At 31.0% G+C, this 13,716-nt stretch overlaps 1 protein-coding gene across 2 annotated transcripts in view; it reads left to right on the forward strand.

Moving 5' to 3' along the window:
* Nucleotides 1–13,716, forward strand: part of LOC129965490 (sodium- and chloride-dependent GABA transporter 2-like) — a 49,537-nt gene that overhangs the window by 7,684 nt on the left and 28,137 nt on the right. The window contains exon 1 of one of the 2 annotated variants that reach the window (XM_056079421.1): nucleotides 1,380–1,559. The exons of the other annotated variant lie outside the window; for it this stretch is intronic. The gene's annotated coding sequence lies outside the window, so the exon portion shown is untranslated. Of the gene's footprint in view, nucleotides 1–1,379; nucleotides 1,560–13,716 lie in introns of those variants that run through there. 2 annotated transcript variants of the gene reach the window in all.

Consider the following 13,716-nt stretch of genomic DNA (forward strand, 5'->3'; position numbering starts at 1 on the left):
CATTTGCAGGTAAGCTGTCTTCATATCTTATATACTAAGCTTTAACAGCTGGGAAGTGCAGTTCGACTACAAACTAAAAGAAAATTCCTTGTTCTCACTCGTTTTTATTTTCATTCAAAGCTTAGATAAAAGAATTATTGTAATGATTTATTTTCATGTTATTAAAATAATTGAAATTGCTAAAAAGAAATTTCTCTACAGCTTTGTGCAAATATGCACTTGTTTGGATAGACACTTCAGACATATAATTCTAAAGAAAGCGTGTTTCCGTTTCGGTAAGTGAATTAATAGTTTAAATTGATTGAATGTTTGGTTCTCAATTTTGTTAACTGGATGTATTAAGCATTATTTCTAAGCTATAAGACCTCTTCCACAGAATATGACCATTGCATAAATAGAACGAAACTGAAATGTTTCCATTATTTATTACAGATCGATTAGAATTTTTAAGAACACGTACCTTAATTCAAATGTAAGATTAAACTTATTTTTATATTCTTTTTTTTTCTTTTCGAAATTATTCATTTTATTCGAAACTAGCCGCATTGGATTCATATAAAATCTAAAAAATAAAATCCTTTAGCAATGCTTATTATCAAGCTTAACTACCAATTCTTATCGCAGATATTTTAAAAAATTTCTGCTCAAAACTAGTGAATGGTCAAAGACAATTCCTGAGTAATTGCTGACATAATTTTTTTATATATTTTTTAAATAGCTGTCTTTATAATTATTGGTAAGATATTACATGAGGTAAATTGATTTTCCTTAAATGCTTTGTGTTAGATAAAATTAAATAGTTATTACTTCTCTAATTATCCTAATGAGTCTATTTAAATATTTGAAAATCTTAAATCTTTCCAAATAATTACTCATTAGAGAGTATATATACATATATAATTATTTATTTTTTCTATTTCCATTCAGATTATTTAAATAAAGTTATTCATCTATATCTAGATCATGTTGCAATCTACCATCAAAACTCCTGCTCAAATGAGGCTGAAATGCGTATTAAAGCAGACATTTCAAGCGATTTCTATTTCCTTCCTGCAGAGGATTTTGTCGTAGTAAGATGTCACTTTATGAGAATATTTTCCTCTTGTCCAGTCGCTCAGAAAAAGAAAAATCTAAAAAAAAGAATTAACAATCATTTTTCTGGTAGAATGGCAAAATGAATCGTCCCCATCGAACATAGATCATTCTTTCCTTCATCTAATCTTAACACGAGCAAGAACAAAAAAACAATAAAAATGAAGAGAAAGGAAGAATGAACGTTTCGGAGCAGCGAGAGCAAATAAACAACAGCATTTAGATTTTAACCGCTAGATGGCGCTGTTCAGCGCAGAATTATATTAAAGAACGGGCGATTTGCAAGTGGCGGACTACTTGATTTTCCAGTGCAGTGACCGGTAGTAATTTTCGGACACTTATTCTTTTAACTTTTACCCCTTTTAATATCTTTGTGCATTTTGCTAATAATTGCTGGTGGACAATTTTACTCACGAATATTTTGTGGGATAAAATACAGGCAACAGTATTTACGAACTGCAAAGCAAGTAAGTTTCTTAAAAATAATTCCTCTTTTTTTAGAGAGTTTTTTTTTTTTTTAATAAAAACTTTAAATATGAAATCCATTTATCAAGGAATAGTATTAAAACTATAAAACTTAATTTTTTTAATCTTAAAATGATAGCCAAGATTTTCTAAATAATCAGTCGCGCATTTAAAAAAAAAAGTTGTTTGAAGCAAAAACATTTTCTAAAGAGCACAAATTTTCGGTTTTATGTGTCTATCAGTGTTGTGTTATTTTATACCAGTGTTCGATGATAGGATTCGTATAAGAAGTATTTTTTAATTCCTTTTCTAGCAAAAAACTGATAATTTTTTAAAGTGTAATATATTTTTACGTTTTATAAAAAATTATTATAATAAAATGGCAGTTCGAAAGATCTACTTCAGTAATTTAATTTAGTTTAAATTTTTTGAACCACAGCATTCTTCTGATTTAAGTGAATAGAGAATTTTGCCTTGAAAAGTTTTATTTGTTTTTTTTAATACTACGGATTTTTACATGTCCATCCTGTGTTATTTATTACAAAGACAATCTACGTTCTTGCATTCTACTTTTTGCAGTCTTTACTTTTTAGTCGTAATCGAAAATATTCTTGAAAGGTAGTTGTGAAGTTCATTTACTCTAGCATTTCACATTTTAATATTCTCTTTAATAGTAATTGTTTCATTCTTAAAATTTTACGAGAAATATATTATTTGAATAAATTTTCATTTTCATTGTCAAGTTATTTTGTTGTATTTCGATTAATAATCGTGTTTCCAAAGTAGAAATGGTTTATCTTTTGAACAAAATGAAAAATTCCTGAATATAATTAATGTTTTTTTCTTTATGAGCAATTTTGATAAAATATTCAATGAAGTGTAAAATGTTCTTTTTTTTTTTGTCTCTTTCGAAATCATCGAATCGTGTCAATTATTTTAGGTGAACGCTTTGGAACGTTTTTATTTTGAAGTATTGTTTAATAAGAAATTAAATATTTATTTTTCTATTTTAAAATACCTCTTTATCTAGTTTTTGTGTGCGCGCGCGTGCTTGTATGTTAGAATTTGGCTTTTCTCATTTGTTTTTGACGAAACTGCATTGAGTGCCGTTGTGGCATTTCACAAACGTTTGCGCACGCGTGTAAATTGTATCAACCAATAAGAGATTTCGCGCATTTTATGAATTTTTACTGTAAAGATATAGGAAATGAATTGCACAATTGAAAATGAAATATTTCAGTAACTTTTCTTGTTCTATTCTTAATTAGTGGTAATTGTGAACTTTGTAATTTAATAAAAATATTTCTATGAGAATCTAGGAATAATATTAATAATGCATTTCATTATCACAATTCATTAGTTTCTAGAGCACGAAAAGTCTGCACTGTTCGGAGTTTTGATTCTTTCTTGCATTTTTAATGCTAGAACACGTTTAGAATAATAAAGCAATTCCAGAAAAATGAAAGAATTTGAAACTAAACTAAATACATTTGCAAATTTGATCTAAAAGTAGCTGAAAAAGAATTGGAAAAATTAAGAAAAGAATGAGATGGCATTTTTGGATTAGTACTTGTTAAATGCAAGAAATCAATAGTGGCGGATATTTTTCAATATTAAAACTATTTGATATGCTGTAATTTTTTATTGTATATTAAAGTTAAACTTTTCTTTTTATATTTAAAAAAAATTCTGGTATTTGATGTAGTGTTTTGATTATTGCATTTTAATTCTATACTGACAGTGAATTTGTTTCATAAATTTCCTATTTAATTTTAAATAAATCAGTTTAATTTTTTTAAAATTTATGTAATGATTTATAATAATAATATGATATATAAAGACATATCTTAATTAAATTGAACACTTTATTTCAACGCACTTACTATGCGCAGAAAATCCTCCAACTACTATTTTCGTTTAAACGTTACCTCCCACTTTTAACTTGCCAATCGGGCTCAGAAACACGTTTTTTTTTGTTTTTTTCTAATTTTTTATGACTGCCATATGAAATTGAGCATCAGTCATAAGTCTGAAAGTGAAAGTTATCACATTTTGTCGCAATTTTTCCATGAAAACTCTCTACGGTTGTAGCAATGTATTTCAACTTTTTTTAAACTTTCATTTATATAAACACTTTGACTTAATCGTTGTAACGAAAGTTAGCTGTATACGTTGTATCCAGGAAGTGGAATCGGTAGTATCCATATTTCTTTTAGTGCTGTGATCCAGTTTAAACATATAAATAGAAAAGGAGTTAGAAAACTTCTTGTGGCACCGGTTGTTAATTTTAGAATGCACACTCAGGAGGTATGGAGGTGGCTTACGCCTTAAACATCGCCATTGAAATAATTTATTTATTTTGCTTTTGAAAAATAAAAGAAAATTGATTAAATAAAAGTAGTTATCTTGAATAATGTGATTCGTCATAACAAGATTTGCTATGTCTATGAAGCATTGGCGCATTTTTAAAAAATTTTATTTTTTATTTTTATAATTTGCTTGCCAGATTTTTTTTTTCAGCTCCCTTCTTTAAGTTCGATTTTCATTTTATGTAAATTTCTGGAATTCACTCTTCTTATTCCTAAAATTTAAGTTTTAAAATTTTTAAATAATGCAAGTATTTCTGATAATTCATATGAAAAATTTGTTGCTGCCAATAAAATGTTGTTTTTTTGTTTTATTGTCTAGTAAATAACTTTCGATATCACGGCTGCGCGTACACGGTACCTCTTTATCTTTCAGTTCTTCATTTTGCATCTCAAGCTAAATTAATATTCTTTTATTGCTATGTAATAAAAATTCCTCTTATATAATTTGAGATTTAAAAAATCAATATGAAATAATAGTTAGTAATTCATAAAAAATCCTGATTAAACCGAAGGAAGGAATAGTCGAAGTCGAGGTTTCTCCTCATTAAAGAGGAAAAGAAATCTGGTGCTCGTGTCTCTTCTTTATAACAAAGCAGCGTTGTAAAGAAAATAATAAAAAGTCTAATTGTGCATTAAAGCAACTGTGAATTCAGAAGGCTAAAATTTCAATTGAGATTTAAGTCGTCCTGTATATAAGGCAAGATAAAAAAAAGTAAGAAACAGCATTATTTCTAAATTATTGTGTCGACTTCCTGCTTATTCATTAGAAGTTTTCATTAGACATTAGAGATGAGCCTTCATTCAAAACTTGCGGTATACTTAAGTGGTGAAGTGAAATGAGAAGCAGGAAGGAAATGATGCACAAGCTGGCTATGTGCGAAAATGAACTTAATAAAATAGCCACGATTTCGCTACTGTGAGGACTTGATGACAGAACGTTACGTCTTATTTTCTTTTGGCACTTTATGCTAGACTAAATAAAATTTTATTCGAACGTTTTCAGTCTTCTGAGTGCAGGTTGTGTAAATTTATCTCAGTCTTTTCTAAAGTACATTTTAAATAAGGTATTTCTAATATCCTTTGCTTTAATTCTCCTTTGCCTTTTTACCCATTGTTCTTTTACTTGTATGAACTGTAGAGAAAAATAGTATAATCGTGAAAAATTCGAACTCGAGATTGTGACGAATCTCCGCGTTTTAGATCACCCCGAGTTCAAAAAACACATTTTTAAAAAATATCTGTCCTTCTGCATGTCTGAGACAAATTTAACGCTTTGAGCTAGATAGATAAAAATTGGTATATACCCCAAATGTGTAGAATTCTATCAAATTTTGAGCAAAATCCGTTCTGAGAAAGTATGCCTGGCTGTTCGAATATAAATTAATAATATAATAGCTACAATACGAAGAGAGATAGATAGATAAAATTCGGTACTCAGATTTAACATTTATGATGTAGACTCCTGTCCAATTTTGAGCAAAATCCGAAGAGCATTGAACGTCTGTCAGTCTGTATTTTCAGAAGCATTTAAACGCGATAAATCAGAAACGCAATGATGTAAATACGTCAAATTTGGTACGTGTTTCTGTGACTGCAATTGGAGTTTTGTCTCAAATTTTGGTTTCGTTCAGTTGGCGAAAACCGCATCTAAAACACAAATTCACCTTTATTAGAAGAGAAAGTTTTGTGGAAACAACTCCCTCTGATTTTCTAGGTCGGTCAGAAACAAAACGAATTATTTTCGACTTGATCTCGTTTTCTCGAATATAAATATTTTAATGTTAATTTCGTCTGAAATCCACAGGACTGATCCGAAGCATATATTTATTGACAGAACTAGACGCGTTTTTCTATATTTTAATTAACTGTTGTTTTTTTTTTTTTTTTTTTTTTGCAAAGATAATGTAAAATTGAAATTACAGAATAAATAAATTTAATTTGCATTTGGGAAAAAAAATTAATTATGAAAACTATTAAATATTTTGGGTGCTTTCCAATACAACAAAATAAATTAATGCTGTCACGGCAGATGCAAATTATTTTCAACGAAATGCGCATCCTGATCGAAAGAATAAAGCTGGGTACTTTTACAGGATTAGTTACTCCATTGTAGGAAGGAAAGACAAAACGTCGCCGGTCTGTCTCCGACGATCAGCAATTTGAGCTCGCTTCAAATTGCGGTGGTTCATCGTGATCATGCTAAATGACTTAGAATAAACCTCAAATATTTAAAAACCGCCCTACAAATTATAAACTGCAATATAATTCTTTATTGAAAACTTTAAACTTTTTTTATTGAAAACTTAAAAACTGTTAAGCTCTTTAATATTTAAATACAGTAATAAGTTTATTTTGCTGTGTGTTTTGCAAATCTGCGAAATCCTTTCGCGTATTACCGTAATTAATGATACTTTTGAATAAGAAAACACACTTTTCGAATAATATTTGTAGAACTTTAATTGCTTGGTCTAAATCCGGAATGTCACTCGTTTCTGCTATTTGGATAATTGCGGGTCCTTTCTTAACACACAAATGCAAAAGTCAGTGGAGGGTGGAAGAAAAAAAAAAATCGTCGTTTTTCTTTTATAAAATATATGTCAGTAGAATGCATGCTCCTGCTTTCGCGGGGCTTTTATTTTTGTCTACAAATGTGTCTTATAAACACTTCGTTTGAAATGGGGGCGCCAAACGCACCAAAATTTACTATTTGATTGTTTACTTCTGTATGTATTTTAGCTTTTATTTGCCAACTGTAAGGAATTCATTCTGCCTTTAGTGCCAGAGGAATATCAGTGGTTCTATACTTCCTTAGCCTTCATCAAGGAGTAAATATATATTAATGTATTTGCTTATACTCGAATATAACTTAAAACATCTAACGTTTCTATGCCAAAACATGAATTGCTTTGACATGTGGCATCTTTATCATCTTCAAATAAAAATTACTCCATTGATTAGAAAAAATAATAATAATCTGAACTATCCTCCTTTAAAGGGGCTTTCAACAATTTAGAGCATATTAGTTAACTTTTTTGCCATTGAACTAAAAAAGAGTAATCAGTTTCATTTCAGATAATTTTTTGCAATTCTTTTTTAAGTTTCCATTTCAATCTACTTTTAAATAAATCTATGTTGGAAGTTTTGTAAACGACAAGTCTGTTTTCTAAATCTAGATGGCGCCACCAGCTTATGAATAGCCAAAAGAAATATTTTTTTGTGTTATTCCGTTAGTTTATACTACATCGAACACACAAAAAATCTCGTGTGAGTGTTTCATATGAACAAATATTTTTAGCTTTTATTTGTCAAAACATGTCTGAAAATAATTTATTGTAAAAAAAAAAGGAATTCAAATTTGTTTTATAGTTTTGTAATTTAAACCGGATAACTTTCTTTCGCCTATCTGCTTCATCTTCAGAGTATAAATGTCCACTAAGCTTCAGGAAGCGAAACTCGTAGAGCCGACATAAATCAGCTTCCTCTAACAAGTGATGGAGAGGAATGGGAATATTCGAGAAAGGTAGATCTCCAGACTGTTTAGTATTCAGAGAGCATACTCACGGTGGAGAAAAAGAAAATCTGTCAGACTGCCGGTTTTCTTTAACCCCTGAATATTAAAACGAAGAAAAGTAAAGCTATACCAGTCTAACAACAGGTCTTTCTCCTCTCCCCCCCCCCTTCCTCTAATAAGACTTGCACGTGAGCTCGCATAATTTCCCTGTCCTTTACCTGCTGTAAAGTAGGATGGGAGATTACGTTATTATGGGTCACTAGACTAGCTAGCACGTGAGACCTCGAGAATAAGTGAGAGGGAAAAGATGACAATGGAGGGTTGGAAGGGAAGAAGGAGTAAATGAAAAATTTTCTTTATATGAATCATTTCTTTATCTTATTGATATGAGCGGGATTTTCTCCTTACGTTTAGGTTAATAACAGTTTTGATATTGGAACTTTTTTTATCAGCATTTTTCTCCATTCTTTTATTTTTCTCTGCCTTCGTTGTTCCCAAGATTTTATTAACATGATCCTATTGATTCTAATCGGTGAAATACCCTGGATACAGGGTGGAAGTGTACTAACGGTAGAGAGACGAGGAGAATAAATACTCTCTGATTTACTTAATTAAGGGGCGTTTTCTAGACAACATTTTAGTGCTTTCATGTAGCTTTTTAAAACCTAATATGATGAGGGGGTGAAAAAATAATACCAAGTGCCACTTATGTTTATTGAATCACTGATCATGACTGGGAGCGAAAATACATTATGCTCGATTGCCATTTGCCCACTTCGCAGACCTTTCCCTTCCCTTTTTGCTTTTGTTTTCCTTCTTGTTTTTGTCGTGAATTAGGATTTGAACAATTTAAATCTAAGTTAAATTATATTTAAAAAAATGTAGTTAAAACAACATTATCAGCAACACGGTAATAAAGGTTCTAAACTGTTATGATTAAAAGATGATTGTTCTCGATTCAAATCGAGGCACAAGCGGCTTAATTGTTAGGCGTAATTCTTATTAAATATATTACTAGAAATATTTTTTTCTGTGCAGAATTATATATTCTCAGCTAGACCCCCTCCCCTCAAGATCGTCAAGTTTGAAATGTTTTCAATATTTTTAGTTATTTTTAAGCTATTTCAAAGCAAAGCAAGGAATTTTGAATAGATATGATATGAAGAGCGGTATTTCAGCTGAGCTTCTTCATTCCAAACTCTGTAATACACCTATGAGAGGTCAACTGATCTAAAAATACAGATTTCGCCGCCTCTAGTTTCATTTGCTGACGGATCTTTAGTAGAAACGCTTTCTGAAACTTGATTTAGTTGAGATACTATGGCAAATAACAGTTAGTTGCAAAGGCTCCAGTAGTTGCCAGTTATCGCATCCAAGTTGTTGATAACCTCTTGTTATAACTCTTATTGGAAATTCGGTGAACCAGATTTCAATATTTACTAGCATTTAGTATTAAATGATCCCTAAAATTTTAAGTTACGAATATACTCAATTATTAAAACCAAAGAAAAAAATACCATTTTTTTTTTTTTATTTTGTGCCATAACAACTAGATTAAAAGATTTATTTACTCGTTTCGATGAGTTACTACTACACCACAGCTGTGATTAGTGTTGGAAATTCATCTTCTCTCATAAAAGGACACTTAACACAAATCTTTTCCTACATTAAATTTGAACTGAGACCACTGTAAACTGTTGAAAGCAGTTTCATTTGATAACTTGGAAGAAGAAATAGCATAAATGACTAAGAAATTGTTGCTGAGACATTTTTCTAACAAGGTATGAACTATCAACTTTATTTCTAACGGTCGCGGTAGCCTGGTGGTAAGGTCCCAGATTCAGAACCGGAGGATTTCAGGTTCGAGACACGATTCCACCCAAGAGCCCCTCGTGTAAGTGCGTCTGGTGCACGTTACATCCGTCGGGGCCAAACGTCATCCGCTGGTGTAGTGTGGAAGTTTGAAGAGGGAGGTGCCAGCTCAGGCGTCGTCCACGTCATCTGACCGCGATACAAAATTACGAGGTCCGCCCCAAAATAGCCCTGGTATTGCTTTTAAAAACGGGACTTTAATAATTAAAATAAACTAAAAAAAAACTTTATTTCCAAAAGAAGCCATGCCTACTTCAGGAACATCACGTGACACCAAAGGGACAATGACAAATGGTTATCTCATCGGGACCACTATTTGCCATTGTCCCATTCCGGTCACATGATTTTCCTGAAATATTCTTGCCCGCAATATTTGGCCTCGTGTGAACCCTACTTTGAGTTGAATCTTCGTCTCAGAATAGGAGAATCGTGGCTTAGACACCAAATTTCTACAGATCCACTCAGTAAACAGGTTTGATACATAGTAAATCTATCGGAATCAAGTGTGGTTACTATCTTATTGCTACCCGTATAGAAGTTAAGGGTTACCTCCTCTAAAATTGTTCTCGTCATCTACTTCAATTCAATATTTTGAGCTTCATTCTCCAAAAGCTTAGCGTTGTTTAAAATGGATCATGAATCGAATCAATAAATCAAGTTTCATATGTTTTCATTTCCAGTGTATATGTTTTACAACATAGTTACTAATTCTGCATTAAACTCGATTTGAGGATTTCCAAACATTCCATCATTGGATAGTTTTAAATAAATGTTTTTCAAATTCCGTAAAAAGTAGAGTATCAATCTATTATTATTTTCATTGTTTCAATATTTTAATTAAGAGTTATTCATTACATTTTAATTATTCAAGCAAACAGGTGTTTCATTTAGATTTTAAAAACGATTACTTTGTATTTAATATTTAAATTTCTATAGAAATATTGCCAACCTGTTTAGGACATTTCATAGAGTGAAAATCGAAAATGATTTTGCACAAACGGTGATTGTTATTCCTGATTATCTATAGAGCTCTCCGGCGTAATTTAGGGGTCAAATAAAAAATATTTGTCCTTTATTAAAAAATTTGGAGGAGGGGGCTAAAACTATATCGAGTGTTCTGGATAAAAACGTATCGTCTTTGTTGCTGCTGTACTTCTGCCATCAAAACGTCAACTCCTTTGTTTTTGCCAAAAGCGCAGACAATGAAAAATCTATTGCTGTCCTTTAAAACACGAATCTCTCGGGTTTCCCGCTGGAACCGTTATTATTTTCAAAGAATTGTATTACGAGGTAAGATTTTTTTTTTTTTTTTGCATTGTAATATTGATAAATAAAATGTTTGAATTTAAATTTGTATTATATTTAGATGGGTCATTCTAAATGAATAGTTAATCATCTATATTTATATCGAGCTGATACTGAAGGATGCAATGAATTCAAAAAACTAAATGAGCTCTAACACTCAGAAATATCCGGTGCCTTTTGTATTCTTTCATGCGTTGAAATAAATAAACTAATAAAGGTTTAATTATTTTATGGTTAAAAATAGTTAAGAGATTAAAACCAAATTTGATTCGAGTTCTATTTTAGTTTATTAGGAATGTTTCTAAGCCATATTAATTTTTCGAGAAAGAATCATTTAATTAATTATTGATAAAAGAAAGTTTTCTGAAGAATTTATCATGTATCTTAAAAGGGAATAATGAAAATCGCAGCAAGTTTTTAAAAACTTAGATAAAGCATTGATTCGAATACCCCCCCCCTTCTGATATTAAAAAATTGAACATCTAAATGAGACTCTGATTGTATAATTTTAAGTAAAGATACTTCTAAGTTCAGTCTGTTTACTTTTGAACTAATAAATATTACTTACACAGATAATATTTGAATAATTAAAGCTTACATTTTGGTGCTGTTATTCTGGTAGATAATGGTAATCTATCAGAATTTAATAAAATATTCATTCTGTAATGATTTCTTTAATAGGTGCAATGTGCATAAATATAAATCAAATGTTGATTCTCAAATAATTTGATTGCGATGTTTTCAAAGTTTTAAAGTTATATTTTAAAATTAAAAAAAAGACTGAATTGCGATGTAACAAATTCAAAAAGTGAAACCAATTTTTATATCGAGTGTCGAATACTGCTGAAGGATAGTGAAAGGAGAAACAACACTCATCTACATACTGTAGAGGCTCGGTAGCCAGGGCGTCAGACTCGGAATTTACTTATTATGGGAAAAGATGGAACTTAATCCCATTCGCATACAATGACGAGTCTGACTCGCGCTTCGAATGACTGAATTTTTAACTATTAAATAATTTAAAGTGTAAAAATCACTTAAAATCGCATCATTATTTCCAATGCCTTTGTATTATTATTGGGATTAAAATAAGAATAATTGTCGTGAATAGGATTAATCATGTAATTAGAAAATGAAGTAAATTTCTATGTCAAGGAGTTAAAAAAATCAGCTCATATGACGGAACTGTTGTGAACTTTGAGCGAGTATGCCAGTTTATCTGGATTTAATGAACGTTATTTGCAATGTCATTGAAGAATTTGAGTTTCTCATCACAAGTACAGTAATTTGTTAGATTCATTGATGTGAAAAGAAGTTTCTACTATTTTATAGTCTTCTTGGTGTATTTATTTTCGTTTCCGGAATATTACATTGAAGTTGTTGTTATTAATTCATTTAAAATAATTTTAACTCGCTTAAATGTATGATTTCGCTGAATAGAATTTTGCTAGACTACCGCAGATGATCGAGTTTTGAAATATTTTACAAAAAATGTGACGGAGCTCTGTACATGTTAAAACTGTTTTCAGTTAGATGACTTCATAATAGGTAAGACAGAAGCTTAGAAATCAGAGCAGCAGATCTTATCCCTTTTCCTGTTATTTCAACTGCAGCTCGAGATTGCAAAGTTCTTGGCATAATATATTTCTTTACATCGCTCGTCATATTTAACATGGATATGGAAGAAACAAAGAATATGTTGTTACTTCAAAGTCTAATGCGCGCAGTAATCATCTATACCGTCCTCATAACATGTCGTCTAGTTTTAGAATGGCTCATTGAACAGATAAAACCATTTTTTCCCCTCTTGAGAATGGAGAGTAAAATCTTGAACCACAAAAAACTAAATTACAGAATAAGTAAGGCATTAAGAACTTAACTTTAAAAAAAATTTTAAAAAGAAATCCCTCTCATTTCTTTGGGATTGGTTTATGGATCAAGTTCGCCAAATGAATGAATGAAACATTCCAAAGAGAGAAAAGAAAAAAAGAGGGGGAAACGTTCTTTGTTGCTTGTTTGATGTAGGACAGAAGGGAACTGAAACGAGACGAGTTCAGTCACTCAACGAATGCAGTATCTTGAACCCCCTGAAATAAGATGCAAGGTGCACATGCTTCTTTTAACCCTTTCGTTCAACTGTCAAGAACGTTAGTCACTCGGTCATGGGCAGAGACTCCCCAGTTTCATTGGCAAAATTCCGGGATTCGAGTTCAGGAAGAAGACTTCAACACGTTTACATTCCGGGTCAAAGAACGGAGCTTCTAGAACATATCTTAAATCTAAGTTAGAATTTACGGTGCTTTTTTCGATTTTTTTTATAGTGACTTTCTGAATATTTGTCTCGTACTATGTTATTTTTATATTAATGTAGAAACACAAGCATTAAAGATTAGATACCTAGAGAATGAAAATAGAAGCAGCATTCTTTTAGTTGAGCAGGAGAGGAATCAGACAGAAAAGGAATAACTTTTCAATGATATAAAAGTCGATGAAATGCATAGGCATTTTGCCCTTACACTTATGGTTGTTCGTATAATGTGGTGTTAAGACTTTTGTTTCTTTAAAATGATTTTTTTTGGTTAAATACAAATAAAAATCTCCTTTCATCAATAATTTTTCATAACATTATTGGGAAATTGTCTAATTATATAATTATATCAAAGTTACAGAAGGCCATAATTTATTTTTCATTGACCCGCAGTTTTCAAACTCGTCAAGAGGACTCATCTTGGCCTTCTAATAAGAGGAGCGTAGATTCGAAATCAATTCAACAAAGAGCCGCAGTTTATGTGGGGATGGTAAAAATTTAATTCATCCCTAGGAGGTGTGGTGAAGCATTTTTGTTGTGTCGTTGGTGTGGCATGGAAGTTCGAAAGTCGGTGTTCGTCTTTGTTTCACAATAGTTGTAATCTAATCCGTCCCAAAACATGACAACGTTAAATAGATAAATCAGTAAACCGAGAATAGTATTTTAGAAATAAATAGCGGTGAGAATTTCTTTAATCTAGAATATTTTTGAAAATTCCAGAAAGAGGCTTATATCAACTCTTTATTTTATCATGATTTCTTGATAATACGTTGTGACATAAGGCATAAATTGTC

The sequence above is a fragment of the Argiope bruennichi genome, chromosome 4 (assembly GCF_947563725.1).
Source record: "Argiope bruennichi chromosome 4, qqArgBrue1.1, whole genome shotgun sequence".
Classification (NCBI taxonomy): Eukaryota; Metazoa; Arthropoda; class Arachnida; order Araneae; family Araneidae; genus Argiope; species Argiope bruennichi.